Raw genomic sequence first — 13,783 nt, 5'->3', positions numbered from 1 at the left:
ATTCGGTATTTACCATGCAATAGTATTACATGGTAAATACCGACTCCTGAAAGGCCTGTAGCACTGTTCAAAGTGCTACCTACCTCTGAAAATACAGATTCGGTAATCTTACTGATTGGTAAATTTACCGAATCGGTAAAATTTACAGATTCTGTAAATTTACCGATTCTGTAATTTTACCGATTCAGTAAAATTACCGATTCGGTAAAATTACCGAATCTGTATGTTTTTTGAGCCCCTACATCTCCATAGCCCAATACTGGTCGGAAACGGCCGAAAATCTGTATTTTCGGCCGTTTCCGACCGGTATTGGGCTACCTACATCTGGCCCTAAATGTCTCCCTGGCCTGTACCCATGCGCAGGAATGTGTGTAGTACCGGGTGTGTCAGTGGTTCCCCTCATTGAGGTTCCAGTAGTGTCGGGCGCCGCTATCTACTATTTGTCTCTGTCTTAGAAATTGTCCTGGTGGGGGATCATAGCATTCCCTCATTTGAGCATATGTTCTCAGCTGTCCGTCCATCGAACAGGGACTTGACCTCTGTCACTGCGTGATCGGTCCATATCTGGAGGGCTCCGAATGTGTAATAATTCTCCCGTTGGGGGAATCCTACCAATGGGAGTAATGGGGAGTAGAAGGACTGACCCCTTGACATACGGTGCATTTGTGGGCTATTGATACCTGTAGGGGGTGTGTACATATAGGTTTGGTGCCCGGCATCAGTAGTCTCACGAGTGCTGGGAGGGGTACTCGGCCGTTGCCATGTGGCATTCGGCTGTTCAATGAGATAGCCACTGAAGTTGAGCTGCTGGAAGTATGCTTTGAAGGAAGGGGCTCCCAGACCCCCTTGTGTTGTGGGTAAATTCAGTGCGTGTAAGGCTACCCTGTGCCTGCCACTTCCCCATATTAATGTTGTGAGTAATGTGTCCAGCTCTTAAAAAAAGGAGCGGTGGTATTACAGGGAGGTTAGTAAAGGAGTAAAGCAGTCTGGGTACCATAATCATTTTTGCTAGGGCTACACGCCCTATGGGGGTTAAGGGTACGGTTTTCTAGAAGGCGACCGCTGTATGTTGCCCCGCTAACGTTTTGCGATGGTTCCCCTCTTAGAGGTACTCGGTGAGTGATACTGTTTCACTCCTAGATACCGGGGTGCTGCAGTATTCCAACCGAGTGTCTTGGGTCCTATTGTTATATCTGAGGGAGCTAGGTGAGGGCTTAGTGGGAATATCGTAGATTTGTCCCAATTTACTTTGAGCCTGGATGTTTCTGCAAAGTCTTTTAATATTGTCCATATCGGCGTAAGGTCGCTTGTGATATCCTGCACATGAATCAAGATGTCATCCTCGTATAGTGATACACAATTTATTGTGTCTGCTATTGGGATGCCCCATGTCTCGCCCCCCTGACGCAAGAAAATGGCCAGGGGCTCCACTGCCAGAGCAAACAGGAGGGGAGACAGGGGGCACCCCTGCCTGGTCCCCTGCTCCACCGGGAATGGGGTCGAAATGTACTTCCCCACTCTCACCCTAGATGTGAGGCCCTTATAGAGAAGTTGTGGGTATGTCAGCAGGGTCCGTACGACGCAAATTTTATGGAGGATGCGAATAGGTATGGCCATAGTAATGTATCAAAGGCCTTTTCAAGGTCCAGAATTAGGCATGCATCGCGTGGGTCTTGATCTTTCACACTATCCTATATATGAAAGAGTTTGCGTATATTCTGTGAAACGTTTCGCCCGGGGAGAAAACCGCTTTGGTTTGGGTGGATCAACTGTGGGAGGACTTGGATATACCGATCCGATAAAATTTTGCCTAAAATTTTACAGTGCGCATTGAGTAGGGTTATTGGTCCATATGATGACGGAAGTGTTGGGTCTCAATGTGGTTTGAGGAATTTCACCAGGGTAGATTCCTGGAGTGAGCCCAGGAGTTCTCCTTTTTGTAGCGCGTCCTCCTACATGGTTAAAACCCGTGGGGTCAGCTGGACTGAGTAGGTGGTATAGTATTCAAGGGAAAGCCATTAATTCCTTGTGCTTTATGTCGTGCCAGTGCTCTGACTGCGTGGGTAACTTCTGGGGGTTTAATCTTTGTCTCTAACACCTTCCCATCCACGGCTGAGATGCTGGGTAGAGGGAGGCAATGAGTGGAAGAACTGGGATAACACTGATCGTGATAATGACGGTGGAGCCCGATAGATTTCCGTGTAATAGTCACAAAAGATGTGCAGTATATCTACTTATGACTGTTTAGGGGTACCTGCCGCATCTTTCAGTTTGGTGATTGGTTTCATGTCAGTGTCTTGTTTCGCAAGCTAGGCTAGGAGTGTTACTGCCCTATTTCCCTCACGATGCACCCGGGCGGCATAAACTCTGAAGTTGTATTTGCAAAGGTCTCTCATTGTCTCTGCATGAAATGTTTTTGCTGCCACCACTTGGTCTGGGGTAGCTTCCCCTTTGTCCCTGCTTTTTGTTAGACCCGCTAATCTTGTTTCCGTGTTTTGTAGTGATTGCTCTAGTGTTTTTCGTACTCCTACTATTTGTTGGATGCAGTGTCCCCTGGCTCCAACCTTAAAGGCGTCCCATTCTACCAATCTAGATGTGGCTGTGCCTGCATTTAGTGCAAAGTATTCCTGAATGTGGTCGCCATGTGTATGACAGAACGCCTGATCAGTGAGGCACTCTCGAGGCAACTTCCATGTGGGTAAAGGGTGGGGTGGTCTCCACTTGAGAGTCACTGTATGTGTGTCATGGTCTGACAGGACTCTGTCTAGGTAGTCAGTGTGTTGTATTTGGGGGAGTAGTGCTGTGGAGCAGAGGAATCTATCAAGCCTCACCCGTAGATTTTGTGGGGCAGAGTAAAAGGAGTTCATTTTTATGTTTGGGTTCTTGTCTCGCCAGGTGTCTACTAGTGACCAGTGGTTCACCCAAATTCGAAATTGCTCTGTTTGTTTTGGTGCTGGTGACTGCGCCGATAGGGGGTGAGATCTATCGAGGTAGATGTCTAAGGTGCAGTTATAATGCCCTCCCAGCAGCCATGGTATTGATGTGTATTGTGCTTGTAGTTTGTAAGTTTGTTAGTTGTGGGTGGAATAGGGAGAAGGTTTTGTCTTCTTCCCTTTAACCTTTTTCTAAAACTGAAGATGAATTATCTGTGGAGGTTGAGATTGTACTGCGGAATGACAAACTCATTCCTCCACATTAATTTAGGAAGGGGATCATTGTTAGGGCCCATGAAGGACATTTGGGTGCTTCGTTTACTAAGCGTTGCATCCGTGACACGTTTTGGTGGCCTGGAATGGACTTGCAAATTGACGAGTTTGTTATGGACTGTGGTATTTGTAAGTTATCTGACAAGTCGCTTAAAACTTCAGTTCATCCCCTCATTCCGGTTGAGTGTCCCAACCATCCATGGGAGAAAGTTGGTGTTGATGTCATGGGACCCAATGTTTCTCTCAGTGGGAGCTCAAGATTCATTTTAGACTTAGTTGACTATGCATCAAAATGGCCTAAATACAAGTTAGTTAAAGAAGCTGATGCTAAGACTATCATAGACTTTTTAGGTGAAGTGTGGTTTAGAGAAGGCTTTCCAGAGATTCTTGTTTCAGACAATGGTAAGCAATTTGTTAGTAAAGAGTTTGAGTCATTCTTGTCTATCTCTGGTGTAAGGCACACTAAGAGTTCTCTTTATCGCCCTCAAGGAAATGGACTTGTTGAGAGGATGAACCGGGTGGTTGGACATTGTGTAAAGTGAGCTAAAGCTAGCAATCATGATGTTGTAAAATCGCTTAACAGCAGGATATGGTTTTATAGAACAACCCCACATTCTTCAACAAAAGTGTCTCCTTTTGAATTGATGTGGGGAAGGAAACCAAATACCTCTTTCCATCCAGGGTGGATGTCCAAATGGCTTAACACTGAGTCAAATGTTAATAAATTAATGTCTTTTGTAAAAGAGAACTCATCCCTCACTCAGGCCAAGCAAAAGCTGAGTTCCGACACAAAAAGGGGGTCAAAATTGTCCATCCTGAATGTTGGAGACACTGTTAAAATAAGGAAATCTGTTCATGTCAACAAAGGTGAAAGTAAGTTTGGTCCACCTGTCACTGTTGTTAAAATTGTTGGTAATGCTGTTCAAGTTGAGGGTGGTTGTTGGTGGAACTTGAGCAAAGTGGCTAAAGTTCATTATTCAAACCAATGTTCACCTTTAAAGATTAATAATGATTCAAATTCCAGTTTGGAAAGTGTACCTGGTGTTTGCAGGAAAAGTTCCCGTACCATCCATAAACCAGCAAGGTTCAGGGAATGAAGTTTGGTTTTGTTCTTATTTTATTTTGTTTTAGTTATTTTTAGTTTTTTTTGTTATTTATAAGAAGGGAAGGTAATGTAGTAATCTGATGTATTCACATCGGTTCATTCTTGTGTTGTGTTCCTTTAAGTACAGTATTACGCTGCCTAGATACATTGATGTTTATATGTCATTCTTGAGTTTCTCTTCGTTGGAGCTGGTTGAACTTGCTCCTAATCCATGTAACCCCTAAATAAACTATTCAAGACTTATTCTGGATCCAGTTTATTTACTACATTTTATTGGCGACGATCGTGGGTTGCATGGAACCCCCAGCGTGCAAGTTTGTTCAATTTAAAAAACGTTTTCTTCAATAAAGACTCAAGCATTGTATCTGGCACAATCTATAAAATTTCAACCACCTCAAGCTTCAAGTTATGTTCTGTCAAGGTTGGAAAATCTCCCAAACCAAAAACGCCTCTCTCAGCACAAGATTTTTCGAACGAGATCACCGCTGAAACTGCCACATCCAAGACTTTGCTGCGGCTGAGATTCTGAAGACAGCAGACACGGTAGGGCCTTTTAATTTCCTTCATTACTGGTAAGGGTGGGCGTAGTTCGCGAAGTAGCGCTACGCGAAGCTACGCGAAGTGCACTTCGCACTACGCGAACTTCACATAGCACTACGCGAGCTGCGTAGTAGCATGTTCGCACTGTGCAAGATGCGTTTTCAATGATTGCACAGTGCGGACAAGCATCCGGCACTGTGCAAGCATTGAAAACGGCATCTTGCACAGTGCGAGCTGTAGTTTTCTGCTGCTCGAGGAGATTATTACTCGAGCGGCAGCTTTCTCAACGCGAACAGGTAGTTTCTCATTGAGAGCGGTCGCGAGCATGCGCAACCACTCACAATGAGAAACCTGACCTCCTCGCGTTGAGAATCTCGCCGGGATGTCATTTTGCTTGCTCGCGGTCGCGAACATGACGTTCAGGACCGCGAACAAGCAAAAAATGAGCGCTGCACTACGCTACACTGCACTACGCATGTTCGCACTGTGCTACGTGCCGCTCGCGTAGTGCGAAGTTGCAAAAACTTCGCAAACTCCGCGAGCGGAGCGGAGTGCTTCGCCCAGGGTTAATTACTGGCCCTTTCCGCGCTGCTGTAAATCTCACACCTCAAGTTTTTCTTCAAATAATAGCGTGACGCTTCGCTAGAACCTGCTTGCCAAGGCGATTCAAGTTAATGCATATATATTATTCAGTGCTATTTTGTGCTCTTCGCTGAAAGTAATTAACTACTCATGTGTGTGTTGTGACATTAACTTATTTCACACTTGCATGAGCACAAGCTCATCAGTGATGTTTAACTTCTATCTGCATCTTTTAAAACTGCGCTACACCGGCGGCAACATTCTCTTACCTTCCATTCGTCTAAGAACTCTCCTCAAAACATTCTTGAGTGTTTCTTCTTCGTCTCGGCCAGCAATGGAACGTCAGAGGAACATTAATTACGTAGTCGGCAAGCTATCCTTTCTGTGCATGTGCGATATCACGCAATACTACTCTGTTGCGAGTGTTCCTTAGCAACCGGCGTACTGCGGAAAGCCTCAAGCAGCAACGCCGATCCACTCTGACTACTTCAATTCTGTGCGAAACATTGCCGTACATTCATATTTCTTTTGAGCACAGCCAATAACGCTGTTGCGCACAGCTTAAAAGAGATTCATTTGCGTATCATCGTTGTTTCTATGGTTTAACGCTGATGTGCACAGCCAAGTCCCCTTTATAGTGCACATAAATAACTCTGATGCACGCAGTTTAAAAGAGATTCAATTACACACCATCATTGTTTCTATGGTTTAACGCTGATGTGCACAGCCTAGTCCTCGTTATAGTGCACATAAACAACACGATTAGAACCTAGTGCATTTTCACGTACATGCACACTTTTGTCAACTTCAAAGTACTAATACTTACGTGTGCAATTAATTTCCAGGAACTAAAAGCATTATTATTGGCAAAAACCTTGATCTTACTCGGCGCTGATGTGCACAACATATTTTCTTTGTATCCAGTATTTCTACGGTGATGTGCACACCTCTGTTATTTTCAAGTTAGTGCATACTACGGTGATGTACACACCAATAATATAAGTATTTCACGTGTATTTTAACTTTCTATGTAGAATTCACTTTACTCATTTTCTTTCATTTAAAATTTTCTTTTATTTCAAAATTACACGACTACAAGTAAAATGTGTACTCTTCAGTCAGTCAATCCTCCTCCTGCATTTTTAGAGTCTCCTGGTGAGCCAGCAATCAGATGGGAGGTGTGGCATGACGCATTCGAAACCTAATTAGGAACGATAGGTGCTTCAAGATTCAATGCAGAAAGAAAGAAATGTTTGCTTCTACATTCTCTAGGTTTCGAAGGTTGGTCCGTGTTTAAGCACTTACCAGACTTACCTCAAGAGGATGCCGAATCTACTGATGAATACAAGGAAACTGTGCAAAAACTAAAGCTACACTTTGATAAACAACCAAGCCTGATGGTTCTCAGGCATACATCTTTCAAGAGGAAGCAATCAGAAAATGAAGATGTGGATTCATATATTTCAGTATTGCGAAGATTAGCTTCTGATTGCAGGTTTGAAAACTTTACAGACCAACTAATTAGGGACCAATTTATATGTCATTGTAAAGACAAAAATAGTAGGCAGAAACTACTTACAATGAGTGACCTTTCTTTAGATGAGACCATAAAACTAGCCAAGAGTATAGAAATCTTTATGGTTTCTCTAAAAGAATTGGAGGAGAAAATTGTAGAACCCATTAATGCCATTAACCTCAATTCTGGTCCTAAAACTACAAAGAAACCTGTCAAGTCATATCCTAACAAGGGATCAAAGTCCGTTCAGTCTTCCATGTCTGTTAATATTGATACTTCTGTTTATATAAGATGTGGCAACCCCCCTCATCCTAAAGGATCGCGTTGTCCTGCCTCCAATGTCACCTGTAGTTACTGTAAAAAGGTTGGACATTTTGCATAGGTCTGTCTCAAGTTAAATAGTCAAAAGAATTTTAAGAAGCTCACTGTGTGTATGATTGTTTCTGAATCCGGTTGGCATTATTATTCTGAACTCCTGAGGCGGAAGTCGGGAGCACCGATTGCTTGATTTTAAAAATTGAAAATTGAATATTTTATTTGCTGCTGTTTCGTTCTTAATACCTGTCACTGGGCACATTTCTCCTCACTACCCTCCCTTCCTCTGCACAGTCCGCTCCTTCCGCTCAGCCTATTAGGTGCTGTAGCGGGGAACGGCGAGGACAGCGGCCATCTTAAGGGTAGACTGGGGTTGCCGGTGCAGTTGCATGGCCACTCCCCCCTCCTGCGAGTACTTAGACGCGCCTACCACGTCGCGCGCTTGTTGGCATTATTATTCTGAACTCCTGAGGCGGAAGCCGGGAGCACCGATTGCTTGATTTTAAAAATTGAAAATTGAATATTTTATTTGCTGCTGTTTCGTTCTTAATACCTGTCACTGGGCACATTTCTCCTCACTACCCTCCCTTCCTCTGCACAGTCCGCTCCTTCCGCTCAGCTGATTAGGTGCTGTAGCGGGGAATGGCGAGGACAGTGGCCATCTTGAGGGTAGACTGGGGTTGCCGGTGCAGTTGCACGGCCACTCCCACCTCCTTCCAGCATATTATGACCCCTCCTACCCGGCCGCGCAGCGGACGCGCCTAAGGCAAGCCCGTTTGCGCCCGTCCGCGACCGACCGGGACCCGGGGCCAGGCACCATGCCCATTTCCTAACGTATTCCTCCCTTCAACTCCTTGCTTACCAGGGCGACTGGCCCCTTAGCGCTCCTACTCTAGAACTCATAGGGAAGCTTGGCATATTAATGCCCGCCCACTCTTCCTTCTCCTATCCCCTCCCTAAACCCCAGTCTTTCCTGTCCCCTACTGCCCTCTCTGAGCCTCCACCTCAGTCTCCCTCCTGTCCTCCTGCCATGGCCACAGCCTACCTTCTCAACACCCGCTCAGCGGTGAAGCACCAATTGGAACTATTCAACTTGCTTGACACTGTCAGACCTGATCTTTTGTTTCTTACTTAGACATGGTTCACTGCAGACTCACTGCCTGATCTCTTAGCGGCCCTTCCTGACCGTGATTGCTCGTTCCAATCTTCAGTTTCAACTCGTCTCTTACCCTCCCATCATGGCAGCTGATTTTTTAGTTGTCCGCTCCGTTAATCTTGCGGTTTCTTTCACTTGCGTGCTTTTTTATCGTCCACCCCAAGCCATGCCTCACTTCATTCCAGCTCTCCAGGAGCTGTTGGCCACCTTGGTAGTCAACAACTCCTCCGTCATGCTTCTGGGCGACTTCAACTACTGGCCCGGTGACCCCAGGGAGGATCAGACCTCTAAAGATTTCTCTGAAACTCTTCAATCCCTTAACTTCACCTCTCATATTTTTCCCCCACCCATATTCACGGTCACATTTTAGACCAGGTCTGGTCAGCCAATTTACCTATTCTTTCCCCCACCATTCTTCCTTGTCCCTGGTCCGATCATTCTTTGGTCTCCTTTTCTCTTGACCTCGGGGCTACTAACAAGCCCCCCCTGCCCAAGAATGTCTGGGCTCGAAATTGGAACCATATAGACCTGGGCGCACTCTGTTCTTCCCTGGCAGCCTCGCCCCCATGCATGGTTGATGTCCCACTTGACCTCCTGTTGGCCACCATTAACAGCTGGCTCTCTACCTCCTGTGATTGTGTTGCCCCACTCAAACTCGTTAGGAAATGCCGCTCTCATGAGGCCAATAGGTGGTTCACCAATGACCTAAAAGTCCTCAAACTAGCACTTAGACAAGCGGAACGGCGCTGGAGGTGCAGTTACTGCCCTATCCTTAAGGCCCAATATTCGGCCTTTTTTCGTAATTACAAAAAAGCCATGTAAATGTAAATGTAGTTGAGCTTATATAGCGCACAGCTACCCGCAGTGGGTTTCCGGGCCCTTGCTTAGGGAACCCTTCCTGGTATTCCCCTGTGAGATAGCAGGGTATCCACAAGGTGAAAGTCAGGCATCCCGCCGCGAGGGGCCGTTGTGGAGATTAAGCAAGCTATTGCCCAGAGTCGCAGAGTGTGAACCCGTGAGTCGAGGAGGCACCGGGGCGAGAATTATCGAGTCCGTGGAATTTTTAGCCCAAGACCCGCCGAGGCGGGGAATTGAACCCTGGTCCAGGACCGATCTCAGCTTCCGGGTCTGCTGCCTCTAACCCCTGAGCCATCCTGCTAGTCAAAACTGAATACTTCTCCCAGAAGATTCGCCTTGCGGCTAACAAGCCCAAGGAGATCTTCTCCATTGTACACAACCTAGTCGCATCCGACAGAGCCAATCCTAAACTTGCTCCCTCTCAATCTCTCTGTAATTCCCTCAATGGTTATTTCATTGAGAAGATTGCTACCATCAAGCGCAATATCCCCCTGCCTTCCTCCTCCTTGTCTCCTCTCTCTTTGCCCCTTACGTCCATCTGTCTTGATCACTTCCCCTTGATCTCTAAAGAGGCCTTTCTTATTCTGCTTAAGAAGGTTAAGTCAGGTTCCCCTCTTGACTGCGGTCCGGCTCACATTCTGAGGGAAGCTTTCTCTAGCTGTCCCGACCTCCCTTAGCCCTTCTTAATTCCTCCATCACCTAGGGAATGGTCCCTGCCCCCCTTAAAGCAGCTACAGTTATCCCCATTTTAAAAAAATCAGGTGCCGATCCCTCGCTACTGGCAAACTTCCGGCCCATCTCCTTGCTCCCTTTTCTGGGTAAGATCCTTGAGAGTCACGTCACCACCTGCCTCTCTGCTTTCATCGAGGACAACCACCTTCTGGCTTCCCACCAAGCCGGTTTTCGTCCAGTCCACTCGATGGAATCTGTGGTCCTCTCTGTCCTAGATGAGCTTAGGAGAAGTGCTGATACCAATACCCCCCAGGCCCTAGTCCTCCTCGATTTGTCCGCTGCCTTCGACACGGTTGACCATTCCATCTTACTCGACCGTGTCAAAGCAGCGGGCATCCGGGGGACTGCATTAGCCTGGCTTGCCTCTTTTCTGCAAGGCCGGACGCAGGCGGTCCAACTTGACGGCTTTACTGCCCCCACTTGCTCTGTTTCTGGCGGGGTTCCTCAGGGGTCTTCCCTCTCTCCCCTCCTATTTAACATCTACATCTACCCCCTTATAGTCTCTTTGCAAAACATGGAGGTCGCCGTTTTCAATTATGCCGACGACCTCCAGCTTGTCTTTATTCTTTCCTCCTCCCTTGACTCTATCCTTAAATTCCAGAGTACTCTTTTCTTTATTTATGACTGGATGAGTTATAATCATCTAAAACTGAACCCGGACAAGACGGAGCTGGTCCTAACTTGAGGCCCTTCCAACCCTTGGAACCCCGCCTTTTGGCCACCTGCCCTTGGCCCCCCACCGGTGCCGTCCACTTCTGTTAAAGCCCTGGGCATCAAAATCAGTTCAGACCTCTCCATGCGTCCCCAGATCAGCTCCGTTGTTTCTACCTGTTTCTTGTCCCTCAGTGTCATACGAAATATTTCCCGTTTCTTCTCTCATGATGCCCTTAAACTTATCATCCTGGCCATGATCATCTCTCGCTTGGATTATGGAAATGGTCTGTATGTAGGCATCCCGGCCTACGAACTCCGGCGCCTTACAATCTATACAAAACCAGGCCGCACGTCTCATCTACCGGCTCCCCAAGTTTCATCACATCACTCCCCTGCTTAAGTATCTCCATTAGCTTCCCATCCTGCAGAGATCTCTATTTAAGATGGGTTGCCTGACTTTCATGGCCCTTGCTGGCTCAGCCCCAGTTTTCATTAGCTCCTTGATTTCCCCCTACGTCCCAAGTCGTACCCTTCGTTCCTCTACTCAGGCTCTTCTCAATGTTCCCCGCTTTTGGAGGTCTTAGCTGGGTGGCATGAGATTCTCCCTCCTTGCCCCTCGCTATTGGAACACTCTTCCTCCTCTTATCAGATCTATGACAATCTATCTGGACTTCCGCAAAGCCCTTAAAACTTACCTTTTCACTCAAGCCTACCCAGTGTAATATACTTTCTTGCCGGTGCTCCCCCCGTTCCCTTGTCAACTCACAGCGCCATGAAACCGCTTGGTGGCCGAGCGCTTTACAAGTCATTTCAACTTCAACTTCAACTTCTTCCTCTGATTATGAGGTGGTTTCAGTAGTTTACACAGGACGATCATCACTCCGGTAATAAAGATCTAAAAATCTGGGTCTCAATGGGCAAAAGAATAGTATCTCAGGTCCTGCCATTGCCTGATAATACAGATGTCCCTCTAATAGAAGACAATCAGATGTGGAATTGGTTACCTGGGGTGTTATCTACCAATTCCGCGAGTAACCCATGACTCTTCCAACATCTTTAACAATAATTTAAAAATTGTCTCTTGGAACGCTGCTGGTATGTTTAATTCCCCTGAGAAATTTGACTTTTTATCCTCTTTAAACGTCGATGTAATATGTCTCCAGGAGACGTGGTGTAAAAATCTCCCCTATGTAGGGAAAGAGTTTTTCGTCCTGGAGGCTTCAGCAAAACCTTCAAAAAAAGGCCATGCGAAAGGTGGAATTGCTTGTCTTTTATCCACCTCTCTACAATGGCAATATACACATTATTCAGACTCTAGCAATCTCTTTCAATCCATAACTATTAGTAACTTAGGCAATGTAGGCACGCGGTCCTCGTTTGTTATTTTAAATGTATACATCCCTCCCGAGGAAAGTTTTAATCCAGTTATGAAGCGAATGTTTTCTTATGTTACAAAGCTATTGGAGGCTGAACATCCCCCTTATATACTGTTGGTTGGTGATTTAAATAGTAAATTATCCAACTCTACTTTAGTTAGGTTCAGAAATAAATTTAAGGAAGAAGCATATAATATACCTCAAATGACTTGGCCTACTAGAATAAAAACTAATAAAAGAGGTAAGATCCTCTTGGAGGAACTTAGCCTCGTAGAAGGGCTTATTATTAATGGCAGAATGCCCTCTGATAGTCCTGCCCATTATACACATGGATCATACAGGGGTGAGTCTATTTTGGACTACGCCATTACGGACTATGAGTCGTTCTATTTGATCAGGGATATGGCGATCACTCATTCTTCACTGAGTGATCATAAACTAATTAATTTAACTCTCTCACTAACCCTTCCTGAAATTAATTCTTGGTCCCTAAAGCATAGAGATCTTTCCATTGATCGAAGGTCGGGTAGATGTTTTTGGGACCCTACTACCATGAAGGATGTACAAAACCTCCTTGCCCAAACCTTACTTGAACTCGACCAGTGGGAGGGTATAGAATTTTTACAACTCGAAAACCTTATCAAAAAAGTTATTGGGTTTGCCAAGAAAAAGGGAAACCCTAAAAGACCTCATTTTTCTCCTAGTCCTCTATTTTTCCTGAATAGGGAGATAAATGCACTGATCAGGAAACAATATCTTAATAGATCTGAGGAAAATGAGTGTCAACTAGCATTGTTAAAACGTAGGAGAGTTAGATTGAGACTTAAGTTGAAAAGAGAAAAAGAAGATTCTCTCTGGATTAGTTTGAGAGAGGCTATAACCTTTAATCGATCTAGAGAATTTTGGTCCATAATAAGGAAAGGCTGTGGTTCCATAGTAACTCCCCGTCCTATAGCCATTGTCGAAGAAGTCTGGACAGTATTTGTAACTGCATTATATGCTCCTAATGAAGTGCTGGAGGATATAGGTATGTTGGGTTTAAATAGTATGCAAAAAATTATACTCCCCACTGAAAAAACAATAGTTTCTGCGATAATGAGTATGCGCTCTACCGGAGCCATGGGTCCAGACGAACTCCCCATGTCAATAATTAAGCAGGATATCTCTACTTGGAGTAGGATTCTTCTCCCTATATTTCAGGCTTGCTTTTTAACAAGAACTGTCCCCGATTCCTGGAGGGGTAGTATATTAATTCCGATATTTAAAAAGGGGGATCGGGAGCTGCCATCTAATTATCGTCTAATAGCTCTATTAGATGCCATAGGAAAATTTTTCGCCAAATGCATATTAATGTTAATTATGGAATGGGCAGAAACTAATATGATTTTACCAATGGAACAAACTGGTTTCTGTGAAGAGCATGGAACGCTAGATAACCTGACATTACTGCAGGTGATTACTGACAAGTATGTATGTGTCCGTGATGGTGGCTTATATGCCGCATTTATTGATTTCTCCACGGCGTTTGACAAAGTGGACCGTCCATCGCTGTGGAGAAAATTGGCGGCACTGGGTATGCCAGGATACTTACTTGCATTGGTTAGGTCTCTGCATATGAACACATGGTGCAAGGTGCTACAAGGCGGCGAAGGGGGTCTCACTTCATCCATCCCCTCCCAGAATGGGCTTAAACAAGGGTGTATACTGGCGCCCATATTGTTTTCTTTATATATGGCCGACCTC

The sequence above is a fragment of the Lissotriton helveticus genome, chromosome 4_1 (genome assembly GCF_964261635.1).
Source record: "Lissotriton helveticus chromosome 4_1, aLisHel1.1, whole genome shotgun sequence".
NCBI classification, from domain to species: domain Eukaryota; kingdom Metazoa; phylum Chordata; class Amphibia; order Caudata; family Salamandridae; genus Lissotriton; species Lissotriton helveticus.
This window is presented reverse-complemented; position numbering follows the sequence as displayed.